The 13,158-nt window shown below is 48.0% G+C and overlaps 1 protein-coding gene across 1 annotated transcript in view; it reads right to left on the bottom strand.

The window, feature by feature from the left end:
* Positions 1–13,158, bottom strand: part of LOC126106107 (whirlin-like) — a 975,331-nt gene that overhangs the window by 271,519 nt on the left and 690,654 nt on the right. The gene's annotated exons all lie outside the window — the stretch shown is intronic.

The raw sequence follows: 13,158 nt of genomic DNA on the forward strand, positions 1-13,158 counted from the left end.
TATGAGGTCCCAAGATCTCCTCACCATACCTGACAGCCGATTCATCCGCAGAATTTCATGAAGAGGTGTTCGAGTGGTCAACATAATCCCTGCCCGCATCATTAGCGACGCTCCTGGAAATTGGGCTCTTTCCACAATGTTTGGCTCTCGAAATCGTGTTCCACATTCCCTTCAGATGCGAATCAGTCGAGAATCACTCTCCAGACCAAATCGGAACTTATCTGTGAAAAGAACATTGGCCCACTCTTCGACCGTCCAGTAGAGATGGGGGATCTGCTCTTGAACTGATTCATAGAATTGAATCTTTCAAAGGAGTGAACAATCAGTGATGCAGAAAAAAAGAACGGTAGCTCCAAACGTTTCCCACGGCAGAGAGAGAGAGAGAGAGAGAGAGAGAGAGAGAGAGAGAGAGACGGAGCATATCAGCAGCGCCTCTGCTGGTCACAGCACAGTGCACGCCACACAACACAGCCAGCGCCGGCCTCTGCCCTGCTTCTACCTTGGCTGCCTGCATTGTGTAGTGCCCTATTGGATTTTGTGTTTCACATATGCCGTGCTGTCTCTGTGCGTCGTCTGCCGCGTGCAGTGTCTGGCGCAGCTTAACTTCGCATCGCACTCTGTCGGCGATGGTTTCAGTTGCACGTCCTGCCCTCTGGGCAGTTGATGCGAGCAACAGGACAGAGAGCCACCTAGCGGATAACATAGGAACTACTTGCAACAACCTGCTCGCAAGGGAACAGACGATTTGTCTCGGAGCGGGTGAGTGGTGGCCGTTCACCGTTTCCCCCACGCTCGGAACTCGCCCGCTCAAGGCTCACCCCACCGTTCTCGACTCTAGCCAGAGCGTTGAGCAAAGCAACTCAGGTGTCACTCTGGTCTCTGCGGTCTTAGCTCACGCAGTAATACAGCTCGCGGCTCGACCTGCTCGACTCAGTGCTTCTGCATCGGAGTTCGTCTCTACTGCATATTGTTCTTCATAGTAATACCGCTATGTATATTACATTATTATGTTATGTATATACCATTTGTTTTTATTTTATTTTTATTTGTTTAAACTGATCAGATTAGGTTCCTGACGACTCCTCTTACTATAGGATTTTTATTATGGACACTCGAATTTACGCTTTAATTATGAGCGAACCGATAAATGTATCGCAAAATGTGATACACCAATATTTTCCTTGTTTTATTCTGCGTAAGGCTATATGCAGCACTTTCGTTTTACAGTCAAATTTATATATTTTTTCTTATTCTGGTACGGATTTTGCGATTTTAGGCGTCTTCCGAAGGAAACGTTCACTTTAAAAATATATGGCTTGTGATGTACTTGTATGAGGTTAATGAAATTTTAATACATTATAGCCAAATATATTGTTAATGTAAATCTCAAGTTACAACATTTTCCGATCACCCAAAAAACCACGAAAGTGTAAAATAAATCAATAATCAAAAACTTTGTCATATCATGGAAATTTCAATAAACAATACAAAATTCTTACTCATTATCTGTGTTACTTCAAAATAGGATCAAATAAGATCAAAATACAGGTATAGTACTGGAATAAACCAAGTTTAAAGGGCAATGTGCCTTCCATTTATTTTCTATTGTAAATGAGTGGTGAGTCATGAAAAAGAGCTAATTCATTTCAGGGAGTGAACAGTTCTGATCCGATCTCTGAAAAGAACAGTTTTGCCCATCTCTAGCGTCCAGGTGGCATCTTAACGACTCCAGTGTAGACGTTCCCGTCTGTGGTGACGCGTCAGTGGTACACATACTGCAGGTCTCCAGCAATAAAGGCCACTAAGCGGAAGTCTCCCGTACACTGTTTTCCTCGATACACCACCTCCAGCGGATGCTGCGAGGTCCGATACCAGCTGCCGTGCAATTCCAATGCGGTACCGTCGTGCCCTTACAACCAAATACCAATTCTCTGTCTCTGATGTCACACGTGGTCGGCCCTGCTCTGGTACCAACGTGGTTCAACAACAAAGTTACGAAACTACTGCGACGGCGAAGAGAGCTTCACTGCAAGTTTAAACGCAGCCAAAACCTCTCATACAAACAGAAGCTAAACGATGTCAAAGTTAGCGTAAGGAGGGCTATGCGTGAAGTGTATGGTGAATTCGAAAGTAAAATTCTATGTACCGACTTCACAGAAAATCTTAGGAAGTTCTGGTCTTACGTTAAATCAGTAAGTGGATGGAAATAGCATATCCAGACACTCTGGGAAGATAATGCCATTGAAACAGAGGATGACACGCGTAAAGCTCAAATACTAAACATCTTTTTCCAAAGCTGTTTCACAGAGGAAGACCGCACTGCAGTTCCTTCTCTAAATCCTCGCACAAACGAAAAAATGGCTGACATCGAAACCAAGGAATAGAAAAGCAACTGAAATCACTCAACAGAGGAAAGTCCACTAGACCTGAGGGGATACCAATTCGATTCTACACAGAGTACGCGAAAGAACTTGCTCCCCTTCTAACAGCCGTGTACCGCAAGTCAATAGAGGAACGGAAGGTTCCAAATGATTGGAAAAGAGCACAGGTTGTTCCAGTTTTCAGGAAGGGTCGTCGAGCAGATGCGCAAAAGTATAGCCCTATATCTCTGACATCGATCTGTTGTAGAATGTTAGAACAGTTTTTTCCTCACGTATCAGCTCATTTCTGGAAACCCAGAATCTACTCTGTAAGAATCAACATGGATTCCGGAAACAGCGAACGTGTGAGACCCAACTCGCTTTATTTGTTCATGAGACCCAGAAAATATTAGATACAGGCTCCCAGGTAGATACCACTTTTCTTGACTTCCGGAAGGCGTTCGATACAGTTCCGCACTGTCGCCTGATAAACAAAGTAAGAGCCTACGGAATATCAGACCAGCTGTGTGGCTGGATTGAAGAGTTTTTCGCAAACAGAACACAGCATGTTGTTCTCAATGGAGAGACGTCTACAGATGTTAAAGTAACCTCTGGCGTGCCACAGGGGAGTGTTATGGGACCATTTGTTTTCGCAATATATATAAATGACCTACTAGATAGTGTCGGAAGCTCCATGCGGCTTTTCGCGGATGATGCTGTAGTATACAGAGAAGTTGCAACATTAGAAAATTGCAGCGAAATGCAGGAAGATCTGCAGCGGATAGGCACTTGGTGCAGCGAGTGGCAACTGACCCTTAACATAGACAGATGTAATGTATTGCGAATACATGGAAACAAGGATCCTTTATTCTATTATGATAGCGGAACAAACACTGGTAGCAGTTACTTCTGTAAAATATCTGGGAGTATGAGTACGGAACGATGTGAAGTGGAAGGATCATATAAAATTATTTGTTGGTAAGGCGGGTGCCAGGTTGAGATTGGGAGAGTCCTTAGAAAATGTAGTCCATCAACAAAGGAGGTGGCTTACAAAACACTCGTTCGACCTATACTCGAGTATTGCTCATCAGTGTGGGATCCGTACCAGATCGGCTTGACGGAGGAGATAGAGAAGATCCAAAGAAGAGAGGCGCGTTTTGTCACAGGGTTATTTGGTAACCGTGATAGCGTTACGGAGATGTTTAGCAAACTCAAGTGGCAGACTCTGGAAGAGAGGTGCTCTCCAACGCGGTGTAGCTTGCTGTCCAAGGTTTCGAGAGGGTGCGTTTCTGGATGAGGTATCGAATACATTGCTTCCGCCTACTTATACCACCCGAGGAGATCACGAATGTAAAATTAGAGAGATTCGAGCGCGCACGGAGGCTTTCCGGCAGTCGTTCTTCCCGCGAACCATACGCGACTGGAACAGGAAAGAGAGGTAATGACAGTGGCACGTAAAGTGCCCTCCTCCAAACACGGTTGCGTAGCTTGCGGTGTATAAATATACACTCCTGGAAATGGAAAAAATAAGACATTGACACCGGTGTGTCAGACCCACCATACTTGCTCCGGACACTGCGAGAGGGCTGTACAAGCAATGATCACACGCACGGCACAGCGGACACACCAGGAACCGCGGTGTTGGCCGTCGAATGGCGCTAACTGCGCAGCATTTGTGCACCGCCGCCGTCAGTGTCAACCAGTTTGCCGTGGCATACGGAGCTCCATCGCAGTCTTTAACACTGGTAGCATGCCGCGACAGCGTGGACGTGAACCGTATGTGCAGTTGACGGACTTTGAGTGAGGGCGTATAGTGGGCATGCGGGAGGCCGGGTGGACGTACCGCCGAATTGCTCAACACGCGGGGCGTGAGGTCTCCACAGTACATCGATGTTGTCGCCAGTGGTCGGCGGAAGGTGCACGTGCCCGTCGACCTGGGACCGGACCGCAGCGACGCACGGATGCACGCCAAGACCGTAGGATCCTACGCAGTGCCGTAGGGGACCGCACCGCCACTTCCCAGCAAATTAGGGACACTGTTGCTCCTGGGGTATCGGCGAGGACCATTCGCAACCGTCTCCATGAAGCTGGGCTACGGTCCCGCACACCGTTAGGCCGTCTTCCGCTCACGCCCCAACATCGTGCAGCCCGCCTCCAGTGGTGTCGCGACAGGCGTGAATGGAGGGACGAATGGAGACGTGTCGTCTTCAGCGATGAGAGTCGCTTCTGCCTTGGTGCCAATGATGGTCGTATGCGTGTTTGGCGCCGTGCAGGTGAGCGCCACAATCAGGACTGCCTACGACCGAGGCACACAGGGCCAACACCCGGCATCATGGTGTGGGGAGCGATCTCCTACACTGGCCGTACACCACTGGTGATCGTCGAGGGGACACTGAATAGTGCACGCTACATCCAAACCGTCATCGAACCCATCGTTCTACCATTCCTAGACCGGCAAGGGAACTTGCTGTTCCAACAGGACAATGCACGTCCGCATGTATCCCGTGCCACCCAACGTGCTCTAGAAGGTGTATGTCAACTACCCTGGCCAGCAAGATCTCCGGATCTGTCCCCCATTGAGCGTGTTTGGGACTGGATGAAGCGTCGTCTCACGCGGTCTGCACGTCCAGCACGAACGCTGGTCCAACTGAGGCGCCAGGTGGAAATGGCATGGCAAGCCGTTCCACAGGACTACATCCAGCATCTCTACGATCGTCTCCATGGGAGAATAGCAGCCTGCATTGCTGCGAAAGGTGGATATACACTGTACTAGTGCCGACATTGTGCATGCTCTGTTGCCTGTGTCTATGTGCCTGTGGTTCTGTCAGTGTAATCATGTGATGTATCTGACCCCAGGAACTTGTCAATAAAGTTTCCCCTTCCTGGGACAATGAATTCACGGTGTTCTTATTTCAATTTCCAGGAGTGTAGATGTAGATGTCTTCGGCATACATTTTCTGTGTGTATAAACCGTCGCCACATCCGAGAAACAACGATTCAGATTAAGTGATCGGGCCTCAACAGTTTGTTGCTGTCCTGCTCTCTCTCTTTCTTTGGCCGTTCGCCGGAGAGAACCTGGTAGGCGTCTTCTGTGTGCCATACTGCACCGTCTGAGTACACAGCGATTGCGGGCGTGGAACTAACCGTGCAAACACTACCCCGCTTGATAGGTGCTCTGACGTCATCGTCGGCGTAGTTGTCCGTTGACCTGAACGCCATCTTCCGTGCAGAACACGATCGTGCGTGCGGACACCTGTCGACAGCGTCTACAATTGTATCGCGAATTAGACGCAGGACGGGGAATAACGGTTTGTTGCTTTAATTTTTGGAAACCACTGTACGTAAAACGCACCAAATATGAGCTTCAACTAAAGACGAAATCCAACATGGCGTCTGCCAAGATCCGAAAGAGGATGCTAAGTTCACCGGACTTGGATATGATGTGACGTCATTATGACGTATCACGCTACATCGAAAACGATAGAAACCGTATATCGACTATTCGACTTTTGTGAACTTTCGAGAGGTTGTGACAGGGTAGCGCTGTGCTCTGCGCCATTCGTTTAAATGTGTTTTGCGTTCCTTGAGTTTAAATCGTGTATTCTACTGTGTTTGTGTCCTGTGCGTTGTTTTTCGTTCCTCGTCTCTAATTATGTGTTCAGCATTCGAGAGACTAATGAGAGAAAAGCTGAAAAGAGTTCAGCATCGATGACGACGGGCAATTGCGTGGTTATTGTGAATCTCAAGCAGAAATTGATGTACTTCTGAACCAGCTGAAGTGCGTCGGTTGTTCGTACTCGGTGAGAAGAAGCACTCAGCAGCCAAAATCTTTAGATGCGTCAAGACACTAACCTTTCGTTAAGATTACATTGAGAAATCCACTTCCCCTCGTATTTCATCTCCGGTCGACGATTTTTCTTCAACAATGCCTCATATTTTTCTTTTTAAGTTCGAAATTCAATCATTCTACACACCAGTCATTACTGGACACTAAGGTACCTGTCTCTGCGGTCCGAGTGTAAAATTACTTGGAATTATGGTTGATAAAAGACTATCTTGGGATGGAGATGTAAATTACTTAGCTAACAAATTTGCACGAGTTCTCTTTCAGCTATATAAATTAAGAAAAAAAAGTCAGCAAGAGTATGCTGCTACAATCTAATATGTACTGACAAGACCAATTGTATGAAACCATACTAAAATATTGATAATAAATAAATATTATTTTCGGCGTAAGCATTCAATACAACAATCACACAATCTAATCTGGTCTGGACATAAGAAGACTTCACTTTTTTACGAAACGTGTTGTCCGTGGCGTTTTCAAGGCCACGGTCAGGAATATTTCTATTAATATCCAGCTCTTTTATTTTGGCGAAATACATATACGCTGCCACACTGAGCTGTTAACAGAATCGAACGTGTCAAAACAAACCACTAGCTGACGACAGTTTAGAATCTCGGAACGTTCGTAAAAGTCGATAGGTGTGTTAATCGACTAAAGCGTATATACGTGATAATGACGTCACATCATATCCAGGTTGGGTGAACTTAGCATCCTCCAGTTGCAAACGATCACGAGAGTCGACGTACTGCTCGTGCCGTCGTCGACACGGCCCGGAGCGTGACGTCACGCCCGGCCTGGTGTGTTGCGCGGCTCGGCTCGGCTCGGTTCGGCTCGGCTCGGCTCGGCTCGGCTCGGCTGCAGCTGCGCTGCGCGGCGCTGTACGCCGCGGCGTCGTTTTGGTCTTGGCGTCGGACTTGCACACAGGTACGCGGGGAACGAAAAAAGGACAGCGAGGCGGGGCGGCAGCGTAGCGCGGCTCGGCCGGGCCGGGCCACGTAACGGAACAGCAGCAGCAGCAGCAGCAGCAGGCCGAGGCTGTAGGAGGCGGGCAGCCGGCCGGAGGCACGCGCCGAGGAAGAGGCCGACTGCCGCAAATGAGGTCTCCGACAGCACGGGCCAGCTGCTCACACGAGACCACCACAGCAACAGACCAAACGTCTGTCCTTTTCACGCGCCGTGCCTCGCGGCCCGACTGCCAAGACCGACTATAGTAAATTTCCTCGAGACAGAAATGGTCTTGCCCGCAAACCGGCGCAAAGTTAGACTGCATCGCTCGTGTGAATCTCAGTGTGCCCCTTCCTCGCACTGCATCCTCTGACCCGCGGATGAAGGCCAGCAGGAAACTTGCATATTTCCGAAAAGCGTCTGATACTGTGCACCACTGTTGACTGTTAATGGAACTTCGAAAATATGGAATAGGTGTGAGTGGCTGGAAGTCTTTTTAAGCAATGCTCTGAAGCGCCGAAGAAACTGGTATCGCCACGCGTATACAGAGGGAAGTAAACAGGCGCTGCGGTCGACAACGCCTATATGAGACAACAAGTTGAGAGGTGGCATGAGCCCCCTCTCATATTTCTATCTTACGATTTTCCTCTCTAATTGCATGCAGTGAAAAGTCGTTATTCCTTCACAAGCGGACTTCCCACGCAGCGTCTCTCGTCACCCGGGTGGTCCAGTGACAGGCGGGCTCTGCTGATCTGGAAAGCGTTAAGCCGACGGGTGTGAGGAAGTCGAGTAAATGCTTTGCAGACGCCGACATTGTCAAAAGACACGCCCGGAGGGGTCTGAAGTAGCTGCTGGGCTAGAGGTTCTGTTACTTCGCAGAAACTTAGCGAAAACACTTTCTGGCGGGCTACCAGCGAGGCGTGGGAATGACTTGTGACCCAGGCAGTTGTGGCGGGAAAATTCCCGCGCTTTCTGCAAAATAGTAACTGTGATTGGCTTGCTCAGGGCATAGCTCCGTGACGTAGCAAAATCAGCGCAGAAATTGGCGCCAAGAATCTCCATTGGTGGAATGGTAGTGCTCCGGCAATAGAGTGGAATTTTCCGCCTGTTTTCGAGTTGCTGATTGGAACGTTTAACCACGGCCACTGTCGTGGGGGCGTGAATGTTGTGTGTTCGGTCTGTACGGGTGCTCTAGGTAGTCGGCTCTCGCCTTTCGGTCGAGGACGTCGAAGCAACCAGCCATCGCCTCCGGTACGCCAGATCGTGTTCTGGCAGTTAAGAAGACAGTTTGGTAATGTATGTCCGCAGCACCGGCAGATAGGAATTTTCCTAGGTGATAATCAGAGCTCAGCAGAGCGCACCTGTTCGTCTTTTTCTAACTTTGTTCTGTCTTGAGTAGCAGCAATTAATGTTGGGTTAGCTGTGTGTCTCTCTTAAGATTTGAGTGGCAAGGAATTGGCTCCACATACCACTTCGTCTTAAACCTCACAATCTAGTTTAGGGACAACTTCACCTTCAAAGCATTTGTTTGAGTATCCAATTTGAGCCAATTTGATGTATTATAAATGTTTCATGTGTTTTTGTTTATTATTTTGTGTTTAGTCTTAATAAATCATATTGTTATTTTGGACAGAACTTTCATTCTGTTAACCGGTAGAGCAACCCATCATTTCTCACTACGTTAATGAAACCGTCCTTTATTTAACTTATTTATCAAATTAAATTATAGCAGGTGCCAAACTCTTTTCTACTCCACTGCAGGGTAGATTACAGTCAGTTCGCGTATATTTTTTAATCCATGTGCAACAGCAAAAGTCGGAGTTAGAATATGGGGGGGCTTAGAGCATCATTTACATATGTAGATTCTAGAAGAATTTAGTGTTAAATACACTGCTTGCCCCGGCACCTCGCAAAGTGTCTGGCGCAGTTGTTATAGCGGTCGCTGCTGCTACAATGGCGAGTTATCAAGATTTAGGCGAGTTTGAACTTGGTGTTGTAGTTGGCGTGCAAGCGATGGGACACATTATCTCCGAGCTACCGACGAAGTGGGAATTTTCCCGTTCGACCATTTCACGAGTGCACCGTGAATATCAGGAATCCGGTACAACATCAAATCTCCGACATCGCTGTGGCTGGAAAAACATCCTGCAATCACTGGACCAACGACGACTGAAGTGAATCTTTAAACGTGACAGAAGTGCAACGCTTCCGCAAATTGCTGCAGATTTCAAAGCTTCGCCATGACTGGAAACATATTGCCTGGTAGGACGAGTCTGTTGCGGATCGTATGCATGTCAGCTGGGGACTGTTCAAGCTGGTGGAGGCTCTGTAATGGTGTGGACCGTGTGCTGTTGGAGTGATACGGGACAGCTGATGCGTCTAGGTACGACTCTGACAGGTGACACATACGTAACCATCCTGCCCTATCACCTGCATCCATTCCTGTCCATTGTGTATTCCGTCGGACTTGGACAATTTCAGCAGGACAATGCGACACTTCACATGTCCAGAATTGCTACAGAGTGGCTCCAGGAACACTCTTCTGAGTTTAAGCATTTCCACTGGTCACCAAACTCCCCAGACATGAACGTTATTGAGCTTCTCTGCGATTACTTGTAACGTGCTGTACGGAAGAGATCTCCACCCCTGGTACTCTTACTGATTTATGGACAGCCTTGCAGGATTCATGGTGTCACTTCCCTCCAGCACTACTTCAGACATTAGTCAAGCCCATGCCATGTCACGTTGGGGCACTCCTGCGTGCTGTAGGACCCTACACGATATTAGAGGCAGGTGTACCAGTTTCTTTGGCTCTTCAGTACATCATCTTCTTTCCACACACAGGTTGATACCTGTTAATAGGTACAATACGTTAACACCCGGGATAATGTAAGTCATCCACCTGCTGGCGTTCGCAGTAAACAAATGGAAGCACCAGCGAAATGGCACAGTGGAAGTCCAGTGAACAGTCTTCAGTTGAAGGTTCCCGAAAATCATCCCCACGGAATTCTTCGTGGACGTGTGCACCGTAACGAGGAAACTGGTGACGTGTTACAACGCAACGTACAATGGGTTTAGCGCTGCCGATCTCCTGTTCGAGTTGTCGCGATCCCACGCACAAATTTATTACGACAGAACCGACAACAGCACCTTCTGCAGTGTTGTCTCTCCGATTGCTGCTTCGACTTCCTTTGGGGCGAAACTTCTCGTTTCCTGAAACGTCACAACAAGACGAAAAAACAAACGTCGGGAAGGTGGATTTATTTCAGGATACCACTGTCCTGTATAGTACTACTGCCTGAATAGCATTACCACTGTCTACATTCACACTAAAACAAAGGTAATGGCGAGGCAGTTTTTTATAGACTGCCTTTACTGTACACTGTTTAGAATTACAACACTACTGTACAATATTTACCCGCACTGTAACTTAGAAAGTATTATTGCACTTACTGTTCTGCTAACTTACGTACTGCAGAGGTGAGCAGAATTTCTATCGTATCTTCGTTGTACGTTGTATTCCCGCAAGCGTTCAAGTGAAGACGATTGACTGAATGACGACTCTGAATTTTCCTTCTCTTTCCGTTTGTCTGTTGTCAGCTAAGGTAAGTGGACGAGTCACGTCACGTTTCCATTTGTCTGTTGCCAACTAAAGCCTGACGAGTCAACTCAGCACGGGCTGTGTGTTACTACACGAGAGTCACAGTCAAGTTGGTGTTATGTTATAATAAAAAAATCTGACGTCCTTAATAAAAAAAGACGTAGGCACTGCTGTTCGTACGACTGTAAAGAAGGAAATCGCAAAAAGAGAGTGACGCTATTTAATATCCCCTTGGAAGCTACACATCATTTGCTTGATACGCTTCCGGACAAAAAGTTATTTGGGTGGTCGAGATAAACTGGTGCTTCCTGTACTGTACATAGCGGAGACTATTTCGCACTATAAACGGTTGCAGTCTAACCGAGTAATAAGAAAATAGAAGCGTTTGATGTGTTTTGTTGCTACACACGGTCCAGTCACATTAAATTGATCATCGCCTATGTTCGATAGATTGAATAATTGAGAGGGGTAATGGGACCAAATGGTGATGTCATTAGTCCCGCGTTTCCGAAGCTAGCCACAGAAGAAAGAGGGTTCGCTAAAAGCAGACGGATCCAGTCAGTGGAGTCAAATGGTTCAAATGGCTCTGAGCACTATCGGACTAAACATCTGTGGTCATCAGTCCCCTAGAACTTAGAACTACTTAAACCTAACTAATCTAAGGACATCACACACATCCATGCCCGAGGCAGGATTCGAACCTGCGACCGTAGCAGTCCCGCGGTTCCGGACTGCAGCGCCAGAACCGCACGGCCACCGCGGCCGGCTCAGTGGAGTCAAATTATAAAATAATGAACATTAAAAAGACACAATAAAAGGCATAAAAGGCGAGACCAAATCTAAAAACTGGAAAAAAGGGGTAGGTCCTTCAAAAATGGCTCTGAGCACTATGGGACTCAACTGCTGTGGTCATAAGTCCCCTAGAACTTAGAACTACTTAAACCTAACTAACCTAAGGACAGCACACAACACCCAGCCATCACGAGGCAGAGAAAATCCCTGACCCCGCCGGGAATCGAACCCGGGAACCCGGGCGTGGGAAGCGAGAACGCTACCGCACGACCACGAGATACGGGCATGGGTAGGTCCTTCCATGGGGGAGTGGTCATGGGGTCCCAGACCGGAGAATACTGGAAAAGAGGTCCCAGCAACAACCACCCGCCTACGTTCGACGTCGGCGTGCAATAATCACTCGCAGACAACAGGTGGCAACACTAGCAGTGGAGGGTATTTAAAGCGTGTCGAGTGAAAACAGTGTAGTCGTTATCTTCATTTGGAAGCAGAGCGATTTAGCTGACGTCCAAAAGGGCACGATCACTGGCTTTCGGGCCAAGGGTGGAAGCATTTCCGCAACGGCTAAGTTTGTGAACAGTCAGCATGCCACCGTGGTTAAAGTACACCGCGCGCGGGAAAATGGCGCTATCTAAACAAAATGTTCAACTGCGTGTGAAATCTTATGGGATTTAACTACTAAGGTCATCAGTCCCTAAGCTTACACACTACTTAACTTAAATTATCCTAAGGACAAACAGACACACCCATGCCCGAGGGAGGACTCGAACCTCCGCCGGGATCAGCCGCACAGTCCGTGACTGCAGCGCCTCAGACCGCTCGGCTATTCCCCGCGCGGCCGCTATCTAAAACTGGGGACCGAAGGAACTCTGGTGAACCACGGGCCACAGATAGGTGTGAACGACGCCTGCGGAGATGTGTGCGGGCGAACAGACGAGCAGCTGTTGAACAACTGACCGCCCAGATGAACGAAGGCGACTGCCAACAGTGTGTCATCAACGACAGTTCAGCCAACGCGCCTGCGCCCCCACAGCCGCCGTCTGGCTCACGCTGTAAGTAGGCTGTTTAGGTTTTTATGTTGGTAACGCCACGTAGCGCTCTGTATGAAAATCACTGACTGTGCTGTGTGCAGTCTGTGGCAGGTTGGCATTGTTGGAATAGTCGCTATTGTAGTGTTGGGCAGTTGGATGTGAACAGCGCGTAGTGTTGCGCAGTTGGAGGTGAGCCGCCAGCAGTGGTGGATGTGGGGAGTGAGATGGCGGAGTTTTGAGAGCGGATGATCTGGACGTGTGTCCAGAGTAAATTTGTAAGACTGGATGTCATGAACGGGTGTTACAAAAAGCTACGGCCAAACAGGAAACATTCCTCACACACAAATAAAGAAAACATGTTTTGTGGACATGAGTCCGGAAACGCTTAATTTCCATGTTAGAGCTCATTTTAGTTTCGTCAGTATGTACTGTACTTCCTCGATTCACCGCCAGTTGGCCCAATTGAAGGAAGGTAATGTTGACTTCGGTGCTTGTGTTGACATGCGACTCATTGCTCTACAGTACTAGCATCAAGCACATCAGTACGTAGCATCAACAGGTTAGTGTTCATCACGAACGTGG

The sequence above is a fragment of the Schistocerca cancellata genome, chromosome 10, assembly GCF_023864275.1.
Source record: "Schistocerca cancellata isolate TAMUIC-IGC-003103 chromosome 10, iqSchCanc2.1, whole genome shotgun sequence".
Classification (NCBI taxonomy): domain Eukaryota; kingdom Metazoa; phylum Arthropoda; class Insecta; order Orthoptera; family Acrididae; genus Schistocerca; species Schistocerca cancellata.